Source organism: Pteropus medius, unplaced genomic scaffold, assembly GCF_902729225.1.
Source record: "Pteropus medius unplaced genomic scaffold, Ma_sr-lr_union100, whole genome shotgun sequence".
Taxonomy (NCBI): Eukaryota; Metazoa; Chordata; class Mammalia; order Chiroptera; family Pteropodidae; genus Pteropus; species Pteropus medius.
Window position 1 is genome coordinate 27,901,818 of NW_024346667.1, and position 23,055 is coordinate 27,924,872.

The window sequence follows — 23,055 nt, forward strand, 5'->3', positions numbered from 1 at the left end:
AAAGGGATTCTCTTGGCCGGATTTTACCCCACTGGGATAAAAGAGAGGGACAGAATCCCACCAAGCCTCACCACTGTGGATATTTATAGCCTTTGCTACTGAGGACTCCCACATCTTCACCCATGCTGAACACAGGTGACATAGTCACCTGGAGTCCCGCCACTGTGTCTCCTCCCTGCAGCTGCAGATGTTGCTGCAGTGACACCTGCCCCCAAGGACCCCAGTCGCTACTTTGCCCTCTCTCTGGGATTGGGACACCACAGCACCTTGTCATCGGAGGAACCAGAGCTGTCACTGCTCTGCATCTCATCACCAGATCCTAAGTATTGGTTTTTGACCTGTCATTACAATGACTGAGCTGCCGCTGCTCCTCACCCTACCTCGGAGTCCTAATTTGGGGCTTTGACCCTCCGTAACCAGGGTCATGCTCCTTCTGCTGTGTGCACTACTTAGAGTTCTAAGTCATGGCTTTGACCTGTCATCACTAGGGCAAGCTGCTGCTGGTCTGTGACTGCTCCCTGGAGCCAGAATCTGGACTTAGAATCATTGTCCCTAGAGTGTGCTGCTACTGCACCCTGCCTTCTGGGCCTAAGACACAGCTGTACCTTGTCATTCTAAGGGCCGTGCTACTGCTGCTTCCCTACTCCCCTAAAAGCAACAAGAAATAAAAAGACTCATCACATACAAGGGAATACCTGTAAGGCTATAAGCTGATTTCTCAGCAGAAAACATGGAAGCCAGGAAAGAGTGGGCTGATATATCAAAAGCTGCCAACCAACAATATGTAAAGTTGTCTTTCAGAAACAAAGGAGGAATAACACTTTCCTAGTCAAACAAAAGGGAATTTACCACCACTACATCTGCCTTGCCAAAAATACTAAAAGAAGTTCTTCAAGCTATAACAAAAGGACACTCACTAATTAGCAACAAGAAAGCATATGAAAGTATAAAACTCACTGAACAGGTAAGTATATAGTCAAATTAAAAATAATACTGCAATGGTAGTGTGTAAATCAATTAGAACTCTAACATATAGGTTAAAAGAAGAAAGTGTTAAAAATATCTATAGCTACAATATTTTCTTAATAGATATACCATATAAAGAGATGCAAATCATGACACCAAAAACATAAAATGTAAAGGGGCTAAGTGTAGAACTTTAAAAAAAATGTAATTTAAGTTGTTGCCAGCTTCTAATAGAATGTTATAACTATAAGATATATTAAATAAGCCTCTTGGTATCATAAAGCAAAGACCTGTAATAGATACATGATGATAAAGAGAAAGAATCAAAGTATATTACTAGTAAAAAAAATCGTTAATTCACAAAAAAGATAGCAAGAGAAGAAGAAAGGAACAGAACTAGAAAACAATCGGAAAGCAACTAAAAGAATGGTGAATGGAAGTCCTTACCTACCAATAATTTCTCTAAATGCAATGGTTTAATTCTCTAATTAAAAGGCATACAGTAGCTGAATGTATAAAAAATACAAGACCCAACTATATGCAGCCTGCATGAGACTACAAATTTTCCTTTGAAAATCCACAATATTTGTCTATATTAAATCTTATGTTAACTATGTCTTGCCTATGAATTCTCAAATACATTGTGGTACCTGGACCACAATGATCATTTTTGCAAACCTTTGCAAAAAACCTTACGTGATCATTTTTGCAAACCTTTGGCCCTATGATCTAACTCATCTTGACCAGGATTCCTAAATTCACGTAAAGGCATGTGGTGAGCTCTCACCAGATCCTCCTCAACCATGGATTTTAATTCCAAATCTATTTTTATTCTATTTGATTATTTCATGTTGAAGATTATCTTCTTTATTAGAAAATACAGAAGCTAAACGGAAAGGTAGATTTTTTTCCCTGCCATCTGTTAACATATTGCCCATCTACTGGAGTTAGTCATATCTTTTTCTTTCTTTCTTTCTTTCTTCTTCCTTTTCTCTTTTCTTTCTTTTCTTTCTTTTCTTCTTTTTTTTCTTTCTTTCTTTCTTTTCTTCTTTTTCTTTTTCTTTCTCTTTTCTTTTCTTTCTTTCTTTCTTTCTTTCTTTCTTTCTTTCTTTCTTTTTCCTGTTTCAAGAAGAACTGAAAAAAATGTGCTTAATTCTTAGTGGTTCATACTCTGCTGTTAATACTACAGACAAAATTATTATGGGTTTATTTTGTTATTTTGTATTTTCTATCTTCTGGCTGCTCCTTCATACTTGGTTATTTCAAAGTCTGTACCCTCATAAAGCAACCTTGCTGCTATATTGATTTCTTTAAATGCTTTCATATTTTAATTTTTAATCAGAGTTTTTTGTTATTCAAAATTATACATGTTATTTTCTACAACTTTTTTATTGGCCACATTCCTTTAACATTATATACTCTTCACATTTTGAAATTTTGTTTCTTAGAAGTTTTGTTTCTTAAAATATTTTGTTGTTCAATGATTGAAGTTTTTGATATGGAATAAGAAATGCAGTCAGAATAGAGATTATGATCTTACGTAAAATCCAGGAATTGGGAAAGAGATGGATAACACGCATATTGAATGCCTTTCTGAAGAAGAGATTCATTCAATGCTTTCCAGGCAGACTAACTAGTAACTGGAATTGTTAAACAATGAGATGGACAAGTTCTTTCTCTCATGGAGTTTACCATTTGATGCCCTGAAAGGAAGAATATGATGATGATTTCATAGAAAGAGGAGTATGTTTTGGTGTTAACTCAGCTCTTTAAATTTTAACAGAGAAGCATACTTCATAGTCAAGTGATTTATAAATATTGATCGATTATAATTTTATATTATAATTATATTTATTTTACAGAGTAATTCCTCAACTATTAATCAAAAACCAGGTATATCTCTTAATTAAATATAAAGATTGACGTGGTGTCCATATATTATTATAATCCAATAAGATGAGGGGTTTTTTTTAGTCCATATTTAGGTCCAGATGAATAAAATCACCATGCCACTTAAATTACGTATCAGGAAGAAACATTGTATAGAAATATTCCTAACAAGTTTAGTTTTCTGGGTTGCCCCCCAAACTAATTTAAATATTATATGTGAATTCAAAAGGATACTAAAGCTAAACTTATAATTAAGAGAGAATATGTTTACTTCAGATATTTTTTGATCAACTGTGGAACATTATTCATGATAGAGCATGAATAAATGTTTGTATAACTGTATGCACTGAAGCATTAAATCATTTATTACTCCTGTTGATTTATTTGACATAAATGGTAGTTATTTACATGTTAGTCATTAATGGTTTAATGACAAACTGTTTCCCATTTACCTTCTTTGGGAAATTGAGAACTCTGGAAACTGAGATACAGCAATTAAGAATGAATAGCTGAATAAAATATTCTCGAATGGTTGAGTATAGGCTTTTATTTTTCAGGTAGGTACTTTTGTAACACATAAAACTTTACAAATCATAAAATTATGCAAGTAATCATATGTGATGCATCCTTTAACAGAAATATGGCCAGAATGATTTGATTTTTTATTTAAATGTTATTAAAATTTGATTAAAATTATCTAAGGCAATTTTTTTGCTCTGATAGTTCTAAGATCCAATTTGTTAAAATATCCTTCTTCTGAGGAAGTAATTTGACTTTCAACCTAATAAGTTCAGTTCATTAATTATTATATTTTCAAAACTGAACATTTTTTGTAAACATGCTGATGTGTAATGTTCAGAAGCTAAGACTGGATTGTGGACAATAATTCCTATCAGTTGGCCAGTTAGTGGTGAGACGATGACATCAAACCTTCCTACGCTGAAGGTGTCTGTAATTTGTCTTTACTGGATTGATGACAATAGTGGTTGAAGATTTGTCTTTCCTGCCTACAGTGGCCCTGCCTTCATCACTACCCAAGTCTTCATCTTATAGAATGGCCGCTTTATTACAATAGTTTCAAGAATCAGTTCAAGGCAATTTTATGAAATCTACTGATCTCTATAGTTAATGCATGCCTCGAAGCAGCTAAACAGAACATTTGGAACACGTTATTAAAGACTCAGCTAAGGAATTAGCATTGAGATAATGTCTTGTTGAGGTGCCCTACCCTCAAGGATGTAACATTTGCCTTAATCCAGTTACAAATATTCTGAATCCATGACAATAGTTAGAATACAGGTCTGTGAAGGGAGGCTCTGATGGGTCAGAGATCCAGGTCGTAAGTAGTCACATTCCCCAGCCTTTCATGGTTTTGACATTTTTGAAATGCAATTATTTTAACAGAGATATCTCAATTGGATTTGTATAACAGATCTCTCAGCTTGGTTTCTAGGCCCTTTCAATAGGCCTCATTCTTCTTCTTTTAAATAAACTTTTAATTTGAATACAGTTTTAGAATTGTAGAAAAAGTAATGATGTTGCACTTTTCACAACTATGAAATCTTACTTCAGTATGGGTAAATTTGTTATAATTAATGAACCAATATTGATATATTAATATTAATTAAACTACATACTTTAGTGAGATTTTCTTAAATTTTGTCTCATGTCCTTTTTCTGTTCCAGGATCCCATTCAGGAGTACCCTTACATTTAATATTCATGTCTCCTTAGGCACCTTGTGCCTGTGGCCTTGACCGTTTTGAAGAATTCTGTTCAAGTAGTTTTAGAAGTGTCCCTCTATTGGGATTTGTCTGATGTTTTTCTCCTAATTCTATTGTATTTGTCTTTTTGAGAGGAAGGTCAGAGAAGTAAAATGCCATTTTCATCATATCGTATCAAGGGTCCAGACTACCAACATGACTTGTCTTGTCATTATTGATGTGAACCTGAAACACCTGGCAGATGTGCTGTAAAATTACTTTCTCTGCCTTTCTGTCTCTTTAGAAGGAATTCACTATGCACAAGGCAAAGGAGTTGAGAGCTGTGCTCTACCTCCTTCGAAAAGAGGTGACTACATAAGTTATTTGGAATTCTTCTGCACAGATTTGTCCCTTCTTCCCCATTTATTTATTTAGTTATTTACCTATATTAGTTGGGAATCAAGGAGGCACGAATATTTCTTTTATACTTTGGCTTATAATCTTGTTGTTCTAATTTTTCCATCTTCGGCCACTGGGAGCTGTTTCAGTTGCCTCCTGTGTGCCATTGACATTGTGCGTTATTGTGTGTGTGGTGAGTGGTGGTGGTGGTGGTATTTGTTGAGTATTTCCTTACTTTCTGGCACTACAAGATGTTTCAGGTACATCTTCTCCGTTTCTTGTTTAGCCCTAAATTCAGCTGTTTCACAGGAGCCCATCAAAAGCATTCTCTGGCCCATGTCTTTCACAAGCACAAATGTACCTTGGGGATACTGTGGCTTTTGTTCCAGACCACCGAGTATTCCAATAAAGTGAGTCAAAATCTTTTTTGTTGGTGGAAGGTCTTGCCTTAAATTTGAAAAAAAAAAAAAAAAAAATAGCAACACTTCTGCAGCACAATGAAGCAAAGAATAGTTAAACAAGGTATGCCTGTGGTTCTCCAGCCATGTAGTTCCCCAGCAGGAAGATCACGGGACCTCATCTTGAAAGAAATGCTCTTTCCTCAGGTGCAATAAGTTTCTGGTGGAGTCTCTTCCTCTGTAGAGTAGGCCTTTGTTATAAAGAATGCTCTGGAGTATTTCATCAGGGATACTCTTCCCCTCTCCTAATCAGAACCAGAAAGGGCTCTTTTCCTGGCTTTTCATTGTGAGAACCGGCATGGACCATTGAATTTTGAATGCACTCCCCAATCCCTGGACCATAGAAGTTCTTCATTCTCACACTAGTTCTCACTCAGCTTTCAGCGATTTGCATAAATTACCAACAGGTATTCCTACTAGATTCTTGGGACTGGGGAAAACAGTAGCAGCTGGCAGCTTCTGCTCAGAATAAATAGATGTCAGCTGTGACAACGTGACTTTTTCTATTTTAGTTTGGCTCTTTGTCCGGCAAATTCTTTTCCTTGCTGGAGCCAAGAAAAGTCGTTAATTTTTGGACTGTCAAGATATTTCATACTTCATACAAGATATTTCATACAGTAAGAAGAGGAGTGATGACTTGCAAGCTGTTTACATGGAGGACCTGAATGAAACTACAGGTACTGTCTCATTTTTTACTGGGCACATTTTTAGTTTCTGCCATTTCAAATCTGTGGTTGAGTTCATCTTGTGACTTTTCATGTTAGCTATTGTAATTTTCAACTGCAAAATATTTTTTTCATTTTTTATAAGTTCTGTTTAATCTATTGAGGATCCTTGTTTGCTGAATGATTACAATATTTAAGTTTCTTATTATGTTTATTGTCTTATTTACCTTAGAATATCACATCCTTAAGGGCAGGAATTTTTGTTTTCTCCACTGCTATGTGCTCAGAAATTAAAACAGTGCCTAGGACTTTGTAGATGCTCAAAAAAGTATTTGTCCAGTTTTGGAATTAAATAATGAGAATATGTTATAGATTAAACCCTCACTTGGTTTAGGGATCATATTTAAAGTTCCTATAAATTAATTAATAGAAAAATATGATACTTTGTGTTAGTGTGTTCGAATATTTAAAAGGCTGATTGTTGTCCCATGTATATATTTACCATTGTTTTTAAATTCTTGGATATGGATTTTTTAATTTGAGCATATTTTTAATAGTTGATTCAAATGTTTTCCAGTTAGATTCAATCTAGCCTACTTTGTCAGTTTCTACTGATAATATTTTATTCTAATTATTGGTCATAATTCTGTTTCTTTTTGTGTTTCTTGGTTTTTTATTGCTGTTGAAAATTGGATATTTTACATACTATAGCATATTTTTCAGCAATTATTTTACCTGATTCTGATTTTATTTTTTTGTCTTCCAAGACTTAACTGTCTCTTTTGATGTAGTTGATCACTGATAACTCTGTTCAGTTTTACTAAATCTTATTCTTATATTCTAGACTGGATTTTTAGAATTATCCTGTGTGTCTACATAATTTAGTGGTCAGCTAATAATTTGGGCAGAGGATGCATTCAGACACTCAGTCCTATAACGCTTACATTCTTTGTTGCTAGATTTATGTGTGGTTTGGGGAGTGCATTCAAAATTCAAACATACCTTAATTCTGCTTTGGCTTTTACTTTCCTCCAGGCATTCTCAGTTCTTCCTTGTACATGAGCAAAATTTCTCGGCCAGGAAGGGTTATTTGGACAGGTTATCTAGCCCTCCTCAATCTCTCTTATTTCCAGGTTCTCTTGGTTAAATATTTGGTTGTACCACACCCACCTGACCTAGGATTACAACCTCAAGGTAGGAGAGCAGTATGTTTTCACATTCATTTCTTACTGTTTGCTACTTGTTTAAAAATGACACTGGGCATGAATTTTTGCCTTCTTTCTAAAAACAAGTCTACCACCTGTGGCACAGATGTTGCTGGTTTTCATGGTAAAATCTAATGAGGCTGGGGTGGGGGAGATGGTAACAGCTGCAGGCAATAACCCTTACAGCCTCCTGCTAGTCTTCTTACCCAAAATACTAGAAAGTTTTCATGAGTAAATGCTTATCAATTATTTTGGTCAATTTCCTGAGCCCTGGGGATTGGTTGTTTTTGATCGTTTTGTTCATACTTGATTTTTGGAGAGATGATTCTCAACCTTTTCACATCTTCTTTCATGCTGCCATAGTCCCAAGTTACCACCTTATCTGTTCTTAAGTCTGATTGGAAACTCTGAACGTGAGGATAGTAATGGTAAACTGCTAACTTCACTGCTATATATTATAACTGGACATAGAAATGGGAGCTCCTTTTTCATTATTAAGTTTTGAGTCAAATTAGTCAAATTCCTCAAGGCACATCTAATTTTTTGCCTGAAAAGTGAGATAGAAAAATATAATTTTGGTGACTCGTTATCCAAAATATAATATTCAACCATTCCTCCTCTCTTCATTTTGGTATTATTTCTCTCAGGTGTAACTAGTGACTTTTAGTTTACAGAATTTAGATAATTTCTAGCAAAATTCAGAATGACATAGGTTTTTTAAAAATTCTAAGCATGTACAGGTGTTGAAATCATTACAAGACACCATAAGGGCATTTAGAAAAATATTAACAGTAGTTGTGTGTGAGGGGATTCTGGATGTTTTCATTAAAAATTACTGTATTGAAATTTTTCTCGGTGTTTGTGATGATCAGTTGTTACCTTTGTAATCACACACACACGCGCGCGCACACACACACACACACACACACCACTATTAAAAAAGTAGTAAAATAAGTTGGTTTATATACTATAAAGACAAAAATATGTAAGCAGAATATACCAAAATATTAATAACTTAAAATATAAAGAGGTACAGATAATATGGCTTCTTATGTTCTGCAACTTCTAGTTTGATTTGATATTACCTTACTTTCTAAAAGGGTTATGTAGGAATTTTATATAAAGTGATTAGGTGAGTGAGAAGATTCCAGATAAACAGAATGAAATGGTAGTTTGCTATCCTTAAGAGACTTGCAGCCAGGAAAAAATGAAGAAGGTAATATTGAGGAAAAGGCAGACATGGATGGTTTTAGAAAACTCAAGGCAGCGGAGGAAAATTATTAAGACTCTTGTTCTTGTCTTCATACTGGAAAAGATAAATGAGATGTGAGTTAATGAGCCAAGTCAGGTCAGTCTTGTGTGTGAAGTTCTTATATGCAGTCATTACAGACTACGTTATCAATGCTAGCTTTAGGGAGGCTATTTTAAACACCAGGTATTATAAACCCAGTATCCAAAGTTTGTAAGCTCTGCAAAAGTGTTCAAAATTCTCTGAGACTTCAACACAAGCACATATACATACACATTACACCACACACAAACATAAGTACGAATATACTCTTTAAATTATGAATGTTAAAAAACATTTTTTAAAGTAATAACATCATGAACCAATGAACTTTAACTCAATTGTGTTGATAAAATGTGTATGACAAAATGAAATGATTTATATTTAACATAGTTCTAATCAATAAAAATCATTTTAAAGATTTTCAGCAAAACTGTTTAAACTGGGATATTCGTAAAGTTTAATATTGATATGACGTAAAGGAGAGGTTTCGAAAGTTATGGTGCCTAAGGATTATAGATTTTTAAAAACAATTCTTCAGGATTTTCAGCCCCAATTTTCTGATAACAAGCATAAAAGTCCCTTAAATCAATGAAAATACAACGAACATAGGAGGAGAGATGCAGCATCTGGGCTGAAATGAAACAACATCCGGACTTGCATACTCTCTAGTTGAGCCTTGCCACAGGTATTAATTATTTTATTTGGGAAAATGGAGCATTTAGGTGTGGGGTTCAAAGATGGTCCATGGTTTTTGTCTTTAATTTCTTTTTTTTTTTTTTTCATTTCCTGGGTAGGTGAAAATAGTGTAGCTATACTGAGTTTGGAGGATCTTCGGGGAAGAGAAGGGAGTACTCTTATGAAGTTTAAGTCGATATATTCTGAATGCAGGAAGAAAGTGGGTCTCTTTGCAAATAGTGGGAAGAAATTTTGAACATTCATGGGTTGATGTCATCCTGTTAGGAACCATGGGTCAGCAAAAGAAAATGATTCCTCAAGTCACCTTGGAAGTTTCATAAAAGTATAGAAGTTAAGTAGGCTATGGATGAGATTTCTGAATACCAGGGAATTAATTGAAAATAGATTACTTAAAGCAGCAGATTCAAATTGGGTATGCGTATAAATGTATAAGTATGTGGTTTATAGGGTTAAATGAGTGAAGGAAGATCATTCCTTAGGATTTAATTCATGTGATTATACTGAAGCCCTTTAATGAGTGACAAGACTAGACTATCACACAAGCAAAAATCAGCATCTCATTTTACTTATTGTAATGACCACTTTTTTGCCATTAACTCATGCTACTAAAAATTGTTATTGGTCTTGCTATTTTTATGCAGTCATCCTATACATGGTGAATAATACAGAATGGCACTCTTCTGATATACTAACGTATACAAGTTGTTACCTAATTTGTTAATAAACTAGAAATTAGTTATGTATTATTACACATGGCTTGATCATAGTCAATTTTCTCTGGCAGATATTTTAAAAGCACCCTTTGCAGCTACATGAGAAACATTACTCTAACTCATTTGGTCTGCACGCCATGATTATACTCTGCTTACCCTGAATTTCAGCGTTGTCCACAATTGGTTATCCTACTAACTTCAAACTTTCAAACCTTTGAATTTCCTAACTTTGAACATTGTAGTTTATTTCAGGATGATATAGTCATAAGTATAGAACACTGGAAAGAAGGAAAACATGTTTCTGAAATCTTTTTGTTTGCTTGGTTTTCTTTTTGGTTTTGTTTTTCTTTGTTCAACATCATCAAAGAATCATTTACTTTCCCCATATTAATAATGTTATATCATTTAACACAAAAGTTGTATAATATATCTTTCCTCTTTGTATTATATTTGCTTGACAAGTTTTACCTTTGTATTATATTTGCTTGACAAGTTTTACCTAAATTTGTTCCTTAATAATAAAATCAACATGTTCACTTTTTAAATAAGACATGAATGTTGAGTATGTACACATGAATATGAATATGTTTTGTCATTTGGTACACAAATGTAAACAATGATTTCCTGTTCTTTGAATTCTGATTCTTGGGCTTAAAATGATCCCTTACTACAATATTTGGTCACTACCCTTCCAGTACTTCAGTGAATAATTTTCTTACCTACTCTCATTTTTGTACATGGCTTCCTCTTTGTAATAAAATCTCATTTTTCTGTTGTCTATAGATGACATGGCACAAATGGCAAAGCCATTTAATTTATTTTTCATATATTCCTAATGTATTCAAAAATAATGTACTTTCTGGGGAGGTGGTAATGGCCTATGTTTTATAGAGTTTGGGATATACCAAAATATATATCTGTCAAAAACACTGTACACTCAAGAATTGTGCATTTAATTGCATCTAAGTTTTACATTGGAAAAAGAAAATTGTAAATATTGATAATTATATGTATACTGAGATATTCAGAAAGGGAATCTGATATCTGCAACTTTAAATATGAAAAATAAGATGCATTAATGGATGAGTAGAAAAATAATAGATATATGACAAAGAATAACACGTTAATGGTAGAATCTAGGTGGTAGTTACGAGCGCTTAATGTAAAGTTCTTTCAACTATTCTGTATGTTTAAATTTTTGAAATGTTAGAGAATATAACACAACTTTCCATGTTTTAAAAAGAATTACTACTTTGATCATGACTGATATTTAAAAACATCACCAACATATATTTCAGGTATTGGTTTCATGAAATAATTTAACTACTGAGTCAAAATTTGATAAACATTTTTTTAGGTAACATTTTGAACAATGAAAATCCATCTTTCACTGCCTTTTCCTATATACCAGGTACCATTTTAGGTACTTTAAATGTATTATCTCTTAAAATCCTCACCATAACCTGAAAAGGTAACTTATTTTCATTTTTTTCCCTGAGGTTCAGAGAGGCTTTATACTGGCTTTAGTTTGGTTAGTATAGTTGCTTGCTTTACTATACTTGCTTTAGTGTACTGAGTATAAGTTAGTATAGTTAGGAAGTAGTAAAACCAGAATTAAACCTCAGTGTTTTTGGTCTCCATATATTTGTCCAGTCTACTCTTTTTTGCTGCCTTCTTTTCTCAAACTAGTAGGCACCAGAACAAAAACATCTGAAAGAATTTTTTTAATGCTGTTTTTGGCTATGCTTTCCCTTAATAATATTAAGAGCTTTTGTGTATATGTAATTGTACGCTCAAAAGCTTGTATTTGAGTTTAAGTCATATATTTATGCTAATAGTTCTTAATGCATAATTGAAACACTGAAATTCAAAAATGATTTAATCATTAAACTGAGTAATCTCTTTTTCATCTTTCACTATTTTTATTTTCTGCCTAGTGATAAATGAATGTAGAATTCATGAATGAAAGGTGGTGTCAGACACACAACTATGTTTTCTCATAAACTTTTTTGGCAGAGAGATTAATCATACATTCTAAAGGAATAATGTTACTAAGATGTTTATATAAAAGTCAAAGATAATAAATTTTACATAAATCTTAAGATACTGTTCATTTGTTTTCAAGTCTAGAAGTAGATATCATTTAGCTAGAGACAGCTTTTCACAAAACTGTCATTCTCTATGGTGTGCATACGTTTTCTAAAGAGTGTAAATTCTTTTTTTAGAATTACATTAAGCTACACAAAATGAAACAAATTGTAAAACATAATTTCTCAAATGAATTAGCACATTCTCTGTGACTTAATTTGTTCTGACAATTTTTGTAATGACACTACAGTTTCCTTTTGATAGTTGCAATTAGGTTTGGTAAAGCACACTTATTTAATGTTCTTAAGGAAGCAACTCAACATGAGGAAAGAAATACTGAAGACAAAATGGACCATACAGAAGAGATACGATAGATTTTAGTAAATTCATGTTGAACTGCAGTTTGTAAAACATGATACAAAGCCATACACCACTTTTGCAAAAGTTTAAACAAGAACCTCTTTAAAATTGAATAGATTGAATACTGGTATATTGCCTTTTAGATTCAGAGTTGAGAAAGAAAGAATAAATACAAAAGCAGATGGGGTGCGGGACCAAGACAGATATTTCCCTGTTAAACTGCTGGAGCTTATAATGTCTTAAAATTATAGAGAAAGGGGCAAATGTGAAGCTTTTAGAAGATCCCTCCTGTTAGAAGAATTAATTCCATCAGAAATCTTCAGTGCAACCTTTAGAATTTCATATCTAGCTGCCGAACACTTAATATCTGTCTACTTTACAAGGTTGTATACTACATGATGGCTGAGACCATATCTGGTTTTGCTCAACATTTTCTTCCTGTTCTTAGCACTAGAATACCAAAAGAATGGCATCTAAAATATTGACAGAGCAAATCACTTAATGGTTTCACTTTCTGAAATTATCTGAAATTATCTCTTAAATTAATGCTATTTAATACCTAATTTTTTGCTCTAAAATCTCCCCATACTATAGCTTTTATTCAGTATAGCTTTTATAAACAAAATTTAAATAACTCATTATTATGGTGTCTTACTTATAAGGACTGAATCGCAAATTAAAGTTCGGTGCAGATTCCTGTATTCTCTTCATTATGCCATCTGTTTTACTAATATGTATTTTTCTTCAACTTTTAAAAGCACTTCTTTGAAGAAATATTCCTTTGTATTTTTTGATTGTATAACACTTTCAGCATAATACTGTAGAATGTTTGTGGGTTGTAATACTAAAAGTTATTAAATACTATTTGAGATAAGTGTATTTTTGAAACTTCCATAATTCCAAATGGGGAAAAACAGATTTGTCATCAAAATAAGAAATCTCCTAGTAGGTAGATAGTTATTTGAAGTATTCATTTCAATAGCATGCTAAGTTGCGACTCTTTTTTCAAGGTTTAGGTAATGTGTGACCATATCTGTCACACAAAATAATTTGAAAAATAAAAAAATTGCATTCCCCACACAATAGGTTAGTAACCAGTTATCAGTTGCATCCTTTTGAGAAACAACTGCATTTGAGGGATAGGAATAAAATTAATCATTTTTAAGATGGCCTGAATCAGATCGAATAATATTGTTTTCTTCATCATTATAAGTAATCTTAGCAGCTCAAGCCTATGATCAGCTATAGAACTGTTATAAAGCTCTCTTCAAACTGAGTAAGATTTTTGATAATGAATTCACATAAATTTCTAGAGGAATGCCTAAGTCGTAATTTAGATATCTAGGTAATTATAAAAATGGTAACTTTCTTCTGCAATGAAACTGAGTCTCCCAAAAGCACTAGGGAGTCAGACTGTTGGAATTTACTTCAGTTTTAGAGACATTACTGATTGATTCGTTGACACTGGTATTAGAAAAGTTCATTGTTGATGTTGTCAAAACTTGGCTATTCTTTCACTTCAACGTGTTCTAAAATCTTAGGGCCAGACAGCTGAGCTTTTCCTCTTTTGGAGGCACCATTACCTCATGAACTATGATTAACTACTGCTAGTTGATGATAAAAAACTTAGTTCCCATCAGACTGTTTCTAAAGATTCTTGAGAAGTATAAACTGCTTATTATCTGTGTGGCACATGTCATTTATTTGAACCACTAGTCTCCAGCTTCATTTCATTCACTTGGAAAGCTTATAGCTCCTTCTTAAAGGATGTTCCAATATTTTCTGATTCGCTTTGCCCCAAATACTGACACAGACCTTTCATTCTTTCATTATTCTCTAGTTACAGCTAATACAAGACCAACGCTGAGTTTTGTTTAATGAAATTTTGCTGGAAGGAATTATAGCATAGAGCAGAAACAAATTAGAACTGAAAAGGAGAAATTACCTCCATCACCCTCTGGCATTGTTACCCCTTTTTAGCACATCGCCCAGGCTCACAACTTTGTAATCAGGCACTTTACTTACGTCTGAGCTCTTTCTCCTAAACTGTCTTGCATTAGAGGGCCTGACCAGAGGAAACTATAATACACTTAACATAAAATAATGCCCAGTCCAAAAGAAAATAACTTTCTCTTTTAGGATCATACAATCTCACCATTCTGTATATTGCTTTAACTTAGCATAACCAGAGAACATATTATGAGAAAAAAGGATAACTTTAAAGGTGAATTCAATTTACATTTGACAAATCGAGACAGATCTTTTAAATAACAGGTTTTTTGTTTTAATATTTTTGTTTTATGGCATTTAATATTAAACCAAAGAGATCCTTACCAAGGGCTCATGGCTGCGACAGCCAGGGGAGCTCTGGTTCCCTTTTGTCTAATAGTACGGATAAGCTACAACAGTGCATAGAGGGAGCAAAACAAATGTGTCTCTCCTTTATCAAACAAACCCAAGAGTCTAAGCTTTTATCATTCTCACTTTACATTTGTTATCTTAGTTTATAATCTTTTTAGTGGCTATTTTAAATCTTTACCAATCTCTAGAAAGCCAAATATTTCTGGGGCCTAATACCAAATAACCTAAATCTTTAGAGGTGGGGCTATGTGTGTTTGTGTGTTCTGTATATATATTTAAATAGGTGATTTAAGTACGTATTTAGAATTGAGTAGCACTGATTTGCTCTGTTGGAGAAACATCTATTAGAATACTAATATCCTATATTTTAAAATTGATTCTAACAATCATTAGCAGTTAAAGTCATTACAGGTATGTATGGTCCAAGAATAAAATTATGAAGGTTAACAACAGCAGCAGCAACAAAATGATAGGTCTAAATTTATGAAGGATATATGACTCAAAACTTAAATGTATTCTGAAGAAAGTGACGACACCCCCCAGAAAAAATATCTTTCAAATACTTAGAGGGAAAACATAAATAATGAATTTAAAGGATTGAAGATCAAATTGTCTTAGATTTCTTATCTCTGTAATTGGAAATAAGTAAAAAGTAAATTGATGTTCTGAGGGAAATTATTTTCAATTAGAATTCTAGTCAAAATAACATTTTTATGAGACTATAGAAATTTTATGCGGCTACCTGGATGACACAATCATACTACTAAATAGAAATAGCCAACAAAAATGAGTGTGATTATGTATCGAGTGATTGCATTATATAAGTGATTGCATTACACGTATCCACCAGCAGTGTACAAGGGTCCTAATTTTTTCACATCCTCTTCAGCATTTGGTATTTTTTCTTCTTTAATAATACAGGTGTGAGGAGATATCCAACAAATCCTTTCACAGCAGTAAGAGTCTTTCTTTGGATAGCAAGCTATGATTTTAAAAGACAAAAAGGAATGATGCGTCGGCATGACTTCTGCTTCAGTTGCTACTCCTTTCCCATTCTGTTGTAGTGTACTTGGTCTCTGCAGGGTTAGTCCCCATTTCTCCCATCGCCAAACTCTCTTCATTGTAATCACTGGTTTACCGAAAGGGCCTTTCAGAGAGCTAATACGTGCTTTTAGGGAAATCATTCTGAGAATGTCATTTCCTGTTTCATTTCTACCTTGGAATACATTTCACATTTCGCCACACATATTTTAGATTTGTTGCTGTTTCTTTATTTGCTTGCAATTTTTAAAATGATTTTGCATTTCAAATATAAGAAGATTGTAAAGAAACTAGTCCTTTCCTTTTATTTGGAAATTCATTTCTAACTCAGGTATAGGATCTAAAAGAATGATGTGTTACTTTTAGTTCTGTATTAAATTTGGAAGACTTTTGGCTCATTTGTTTTGCTCGATTAATTAGAAATAAGTAGCATAATAAGCTTTATAAGTAGCATAATAATCTTTTTGGTTTAATATTAAATGTCAAGCACCTAGGAAACATTCAAGATATTTACTGCAATTTTGGTTCTGGCAATGGGACCATATCTGTTATTCGTGTCTGTTTTAATGTTTCTACTAGAAGCGTACATCTTTTAGAGACCACTTCATTATCTTTGTTGTAGAAATGCAGGCCACTGAGAGAATATTTTGATTTGGGGAATAGTTTTAAGCTTGTTATTAAAATGGGTTAAAAAAAATTCTTCACAAAGTAAAGATATCACATGTCAACTTATGTAAACAAACCTTCAGCATGACACCTTTTTGGTACTCTCGTGTTTTAATTTTGTTCGTATGATTTTTATATGTTCTTCCTAACAAAGTTCTCTTGACTGGCTTTGATTTTTGATTAAAATACACATGTAATAAAACTTGATAATGTTTTTATGCTGTTTCAAGAAAACAGGAATTAGTAGTTTTAAAATAATTATTGTAAGACAATTTCACAATATTTTGGATAATAAATACCAAATCAATATAGCTGGATTTTAAATATGCAGAATATAAACAATAAATTGTGTGCAACATATGGAGACCAATTTATTCCTTCCATTCCCTTTTGAGATTGTTGTAGTAAAAGAAATGAAATGAAATAATCCATTACTTACTAGAGCCAAGTTATTTTCATTTGATTCTCATTTATCAGCTATTTACCTACCTTTGGTAATTATTAAAATATATTGTATTTTTAAAAGTCATAGGCAGAGCTTTTTTATAAAATGTATTTAGCATTTATCAACTTATAAACTTTTATTCTTTATGTAGATTATGAAGATGCATGAGCTCAAACCTATAAAATAATAAATCATGTTTTGTCATGAACATATTAAATATACGATGGATTTTCTCTAGCCTCACGTCTCTTACCTTCTTTCTATATTAAAAGTTTTATCTCTTTATATTGTTCTGAGCATTCTTTTTCATTTAGCTCCTAGTTCACTAATTTAGCTAAACTAATCCACTAAGCTATTAATTTCAGGGTTTTAAAAAAAATTCTAGATTTGTTTACTTTTCACAATTTATGCTACTTTTAATGGTTTCTTCCCCAATTCCCAAATATTTTCGAGCTTTATTTCTTTAAACAAAATATTCATATTTAGCTTAAAGCTGCATGTGATCATTTAAAAATTTTAATATTTTAAGATTTGGTTCTTTTTTTTTTCCTTTTGTCTTATTCTGATACATGAATTCTAGTTTTATGTGCTTCCTTATCTTTGAATGTGGGTTGATTATTTTTAATTAAGATTTTTTTTTTTAAGAGATCTTTTAAGTTTACAGAAAATTGAGGGGAGGGTACTGAGATTTTCAATGTACTCCTTATTCCACACATGCCAACCCATGACCCATTTCCTTTACCAGAGTGGTATATTTGTTACAATTGATGAATCTATATTGACACATCATAATCGCTGAAACTCCATAGTTTATGAACTACTTTTAGTGCTGATACATTCTAAGGGTTTGGACAAATATATAATAGCATGTACCCATTATCATGGTATCAAATGGTATTTTCACTGCCCTAAAAATCTTCTGTGCCTTGTGTATTTATTTTACCCAAAATCTCAAGCCCTGGAAAGCAATCTTTTCACTGTCCCAAAGATTTTCCTTATCCAGAATGTCACGTAGTTGGAATCGTATAGTATGTAGCTTTTTCAGACTGGCTTCTTTCACTTAGTAATATATATTTAAGGTTCTTCTGTGTCTTTTTATGGCTTGATAGATCATTTATTTTTAGTGCTGAGTAATATTCCATTGTCTGAATGTACCACAGTTTATCTTCATAAAGTGAAAATCATTTGGGTTCTTTCCAAGTTTTGGCAATTATGAATACAGCTACTATAAACATCCATGTGCACGTTTTTGTGTGGACATAAGTTTTCAGTTCCTTTGGGTAAATACCAAGGAACAGAACTGCAGAGTTGCATGTTTAGAGTGTGTTTTGTAAGAAACCCCCAAGCTGCTTTCCAAAGTGGCTGTACCATTTTGCATTCCCACCATCAATAAATGCGTGTTCCTATTGTCACATCCTCAAATCAAATCAAATTCAGCATGCACATAGGCAAACTTTCTCCCCATTCTTGATTTCCATATTCTTATTAATTTTAATATCCGCATTGAGCTCTAATCATTTGTTGTCTTAAAGTTGCCCTTGACATGTCTCTCTTCCCTAGTCTTCATCTATAAATCAAAATTATTTTAATTCAGAAATATCTCTGCTATTCCACTAACTCAGAACAAAGACCTGCAGTGATTTGACTATTTTTTCTTTAGGTACAAGTCCTATCATATTTTTGCTACACTTCAAAGCACTATTCCTTACTGCATTATTCCTTAATGTCTGGGTCTCTTGTCCCAGCTCATACTTTTCCTTCTCTCTAGATGAATATTTCTATTTTAAGCTTGTTGAAATTCTTCTCTTTTCTTGAAGTTGGCATTAGAAACTACCTTCCCTTTAGGGCATTTTCTGATCTCTTCACCTGAGTTTGATCTTTCCCTAATTTCAATTATGACTGTTTGTACACCTTAATTGTACTCATCATATTATCATGATAATTATCTGTATTCTCATTTACTCAATCACTATATTGCTATCTCTTGAAGACGAAGTTGTATATTATGCATTTTTGTAACAGTCACAATGTCTTGCACATAATAAGCATTCAAATTAGCAGTCAATTTGAATTTATTTGCACTTGAACCTATTCCCTCCTTCCAAATAGGTTTGACTGGACTTGTGCAACTTCTCTAATTGGATGACCTCTTTATGTTCTTTAGGTAAAGAATTACCTTATGCCAATATGAGAAAATCATAATTTTACCCCCTTAATCAAAATTTCATGTATAGAATTTACAAAAAAAAAAAATTCTCCATCTACTAATAGACCACTTGTATTATTTAGAAAAATTCTGAGGGCTCAAAATTATTAAATATGCCTACCACATCATTGTATCCATCATTTAAATTAGGAGCAATAGTAAAATGGTGTTAAGAGTCTAGTCTCTGGAGTTTTACTACTTGGCCTCAACCCTCAGGTTTTCTATCCTCTCTCTGTGTTATAACAGCTTGGTTAACCTGCCTGCGCCAAGTTCGTTTCTCTGTTAAATAAACATACAAGAGTACACGCCTAATCGAATTGTGAGAATTAAACGAGCTGATATTTATAATATTGGCAAAGAGGTAAGCATTGTGAAAATGTTAAGAATATATTACTTTTATTTTCTACATGTGCATGCTTAATTTTCTTTCTCCTGTCCATAAGTTGCAGACATATGAAGGGCATTTTGTTTACAATATGTTTTTATATTTTCTATGATCACAAAAGTGATCCATTGCTTTTTGAAATGCTGCCAAGGTAGTTATCCAATCTAGAAATAAAAAGACTCTGGTCAATTAGACATTAATAATTTTTATTTCTTTTTATGACACTTCAGTTTTTGAGATTCTTAGAAAATATTTCCAAATCTGTCAGATCTATCTTTATTATTGTTGCCATAATTAACAGGTCTCCTTCCCTTCAATTTATTTTCTAGTTAATCACTTCTGCTCCTCAACATAATATTAGTCTTCCTAAACTGATGTTTTTATAATTTCATTCCTGTGGCCATCTGTTGCTCTCAAGAAAAGTTCAACCATTATAGCCTCATCTTCCATTTATCTTTGGAGTGCTTTTAGCCTTTCCTCCCAAGCCGACCATTTGTTTCAGTTGAATTATTCTGGACAAACCCTGGATGTTTTAAACATGTTCTTTTCTTCCCTTCCTCAAATTTTGGCTAATCTTTCATGCTTGTCTTCAGATACAATATACTTTCCAGCACTGTATAATGGAAAGTATATGAGCTTTGGGGTCGATACCTGAATGTAGATATATAGACTGTGCAAGTAGATAGCTGTGTGAACCATGGCCACTTACTTAAATTGTCAGGGCCTCAGTTAATGGGCTTTTGGTAGGATTAAGTTATATAAAGTATGTAGGGTGTCAGATACATAATATGTCAGTTAATAATGTGCTTATGCAAATCCCTAAGTCCTAGCTAAAATTTTATCTACGTCAAAGAAACTTCTCTACGTCATGGGCCCCAATTCTCTTTCTCTTTTAAATTTGTGTTTATTATACTCATTCTATACTTCTTAAAGTAAGTATTTTGAATTGTTTTTCAGATAATCCCCAGCCCCCCAATTCTTTGGTGTCAGTTACTGGAAAATTGTGTTCTTTGGGTGGTGTCATGTTTCTTTGTTTTCACGTGTTTTGGGTCATTTTTGCATTGATGCCTGCACATTGGAGGAATCATTCACATCTTCCAGCCTTTCAGACTGGCTTTCCTGGGGAAACATTTTCACTTGAAGGTGGTTGGAGGGTGTTGGCTGGGTGAAGTACACCATCTCTGATCCCTGATTCACTCCATGGTAGTAGCCATGCAGGTCCGTCAGCTGTCCTGTGCCAGTAAAAACTGTGGCGATTTTCTGTGGACAATAATACCGAGACTCTGTGTGTGGCAGTGGTGGCCAGTGCGATTGGGGTCCCATGGAGACAAAGGCAAGGCTGCTGGGGTCCTCCTGTTCTCCTTTTTTGCTTTTGGGAGTAAATTCTAGTCAAGATAAATCCTTGGTGCCAGGTCTGGTGTACCTGCACTCAGAGTGGCAGCAGCGTTGGGATCCTGGGGATAAGTGCACATGGAACTAACGTGGTACTTAGGTCCTTGGGAACAGGCGCACTTGCTGCAGCAGTGGCACTTGGGTCAGAAGTACAAGCATGTAACCGGGGCTGAATTCTCTGGGGCTCCCCACAGTGACTTGGCTGACAGAGGGCTGCAGCAGTATTATGGGCCTGGGCATGACATGGTGTAGCAGAGGCTTGGTCCTAGGTGGTAGGGGGCAGTAACAGCATGTCTTGGAGATGGCGAGTTCTGTTCCATTCCTGGCCCCAAGGGGCTCTTGCAGACCAGACTCACATCCCAGGCAATGCGCTGTTAAACCCGCCTGTCAGGACCCAGGGGCAGGGCTCAGAGCAACAGCTTCATTCCTGTAGATGACAAGGTGCTGTGGCTTTCTGATGCCTAGAGAGGGAACGTAGCAGTGACTAGGGACCTAGAGGCAGGTCTCACTGCAGTAAAAGGTCCGTCCCTGGAGGGGAGATGCAGCAGTGTGTACTCCTGGCATTTCTGTCTGCAATGATTAGTGCTGGTGATGACTGTGGGAGTCCTTGGTAGCAAAGCCTGCAAACATCCACTATAGTGAGTCTCGCTAATAAGTTCTTCTGTCCTCCTTTTCCCCATGGGGTGAAATTCTTCTAAAAGGATCTCTCCTGGTGCCAAGATGCTCTGAACCGGGAGTTGAGGTGACGAAGTAAAATGCTTTCTCTGCTTTTCTATGTGGCCATCCCTGGTTTTTGAGCTCACGGAGGTTTGCTGCTCCTTTGTTGTCCTCCAGAGCTTTCCCAGTACTTTCTTATTTTTATCAGTTTGTAGTGTATTATTTTTCTGGAGGGTAACGTTGGGACCTCCTAGCCCTCTAGCTTATCAATCAGTCAAGTTTCACTTTGCCCTTTATTATCATATCTTGTGTTACTTCATATTAATATTTTCCTTAATGTTTTGTATATATTTTGGCAAATTGAAATACTTTTGTCTTCTTTCAGTAAGTCTGCTTCAGGTGGTATGTATTGTGTAGTTCATCTTCCTTATTTTGAGAGGTCTAGTTGTTTTGCCCAGTGTGTTCATGTTACCTCGAGGTCATCAGCTATTCTGTCCAGTACTTGTGTTAGAAAGGAGGTAAAAAGTTAGGCTCAGTGTCAATTCTTAGGAGTGAAAGAGAAAATATAATATAAATGCAAGGGAGCTGAGGCCCAAACATTATACAGTATATCACTATTGACCACTTTCATTATGTGCCACTCTATTAGGAAACTCCTCTGCTAAGGATTTTACTTTTAAACACTTAAGTAGAATCAATACTTGAAGGAGCTAAATCCCATCGGCTCAAATGATTTGAGGGAAAGGGTTATATGTGTGAATGGTGAGACCAGTGTTTTTGTCAACTCCTTACCCTGCACTTGGCCCGTGGATATAGCACCCTATCTGCCATCATTTATCTTCTACTCTACTCCTGGCTACCTCTGCTCCAGTCTTATTTCCTACTTTTTATTAATTCGACACAATATACTCATTTTCAAATCAAGTTTTTTGTACTCACCCTTTTCTGCTTAAAACTGCATTCTCTCAAATCTTTGTACAACTGTATCCTTCTCAATTCAGATGTCTTCTACCTAAAAGACCGTCGTTACTCCCCTGGCTCTAGAGAATTTCAACATTTCCCCACCTCCAAACTCTATCATATTCTAGATCATCTTTCACGGGCACTAAAAATGGTTTTATTTACCACTTTCTGTGCCTCCCCCTGCCCCCAGCCTTTTCTTTTTCTTTTGCCTGAATTCTCTGAATAGAAAAATAACAGGTCTGCACTTGAGGACAGAGATTCATTCAGTACATCTTGTTCATTATTACATTTTTTTGCATGTGCAACACATAGTATGGCATATAGCACACTTCAATAGAAATATTTTGATTGACTTATTGACCACTTTAAAGATTGTAGTTTGGATCACTAAAATTTTGATGCTGTTTTCTGTACCAGATTGTATAGGCTAAGGTTGTGTCAAACAGAAGAATAGGTGTTTTAATATACGCTGATAAAATTGCACTGATTTAACATCGGATGTAGTA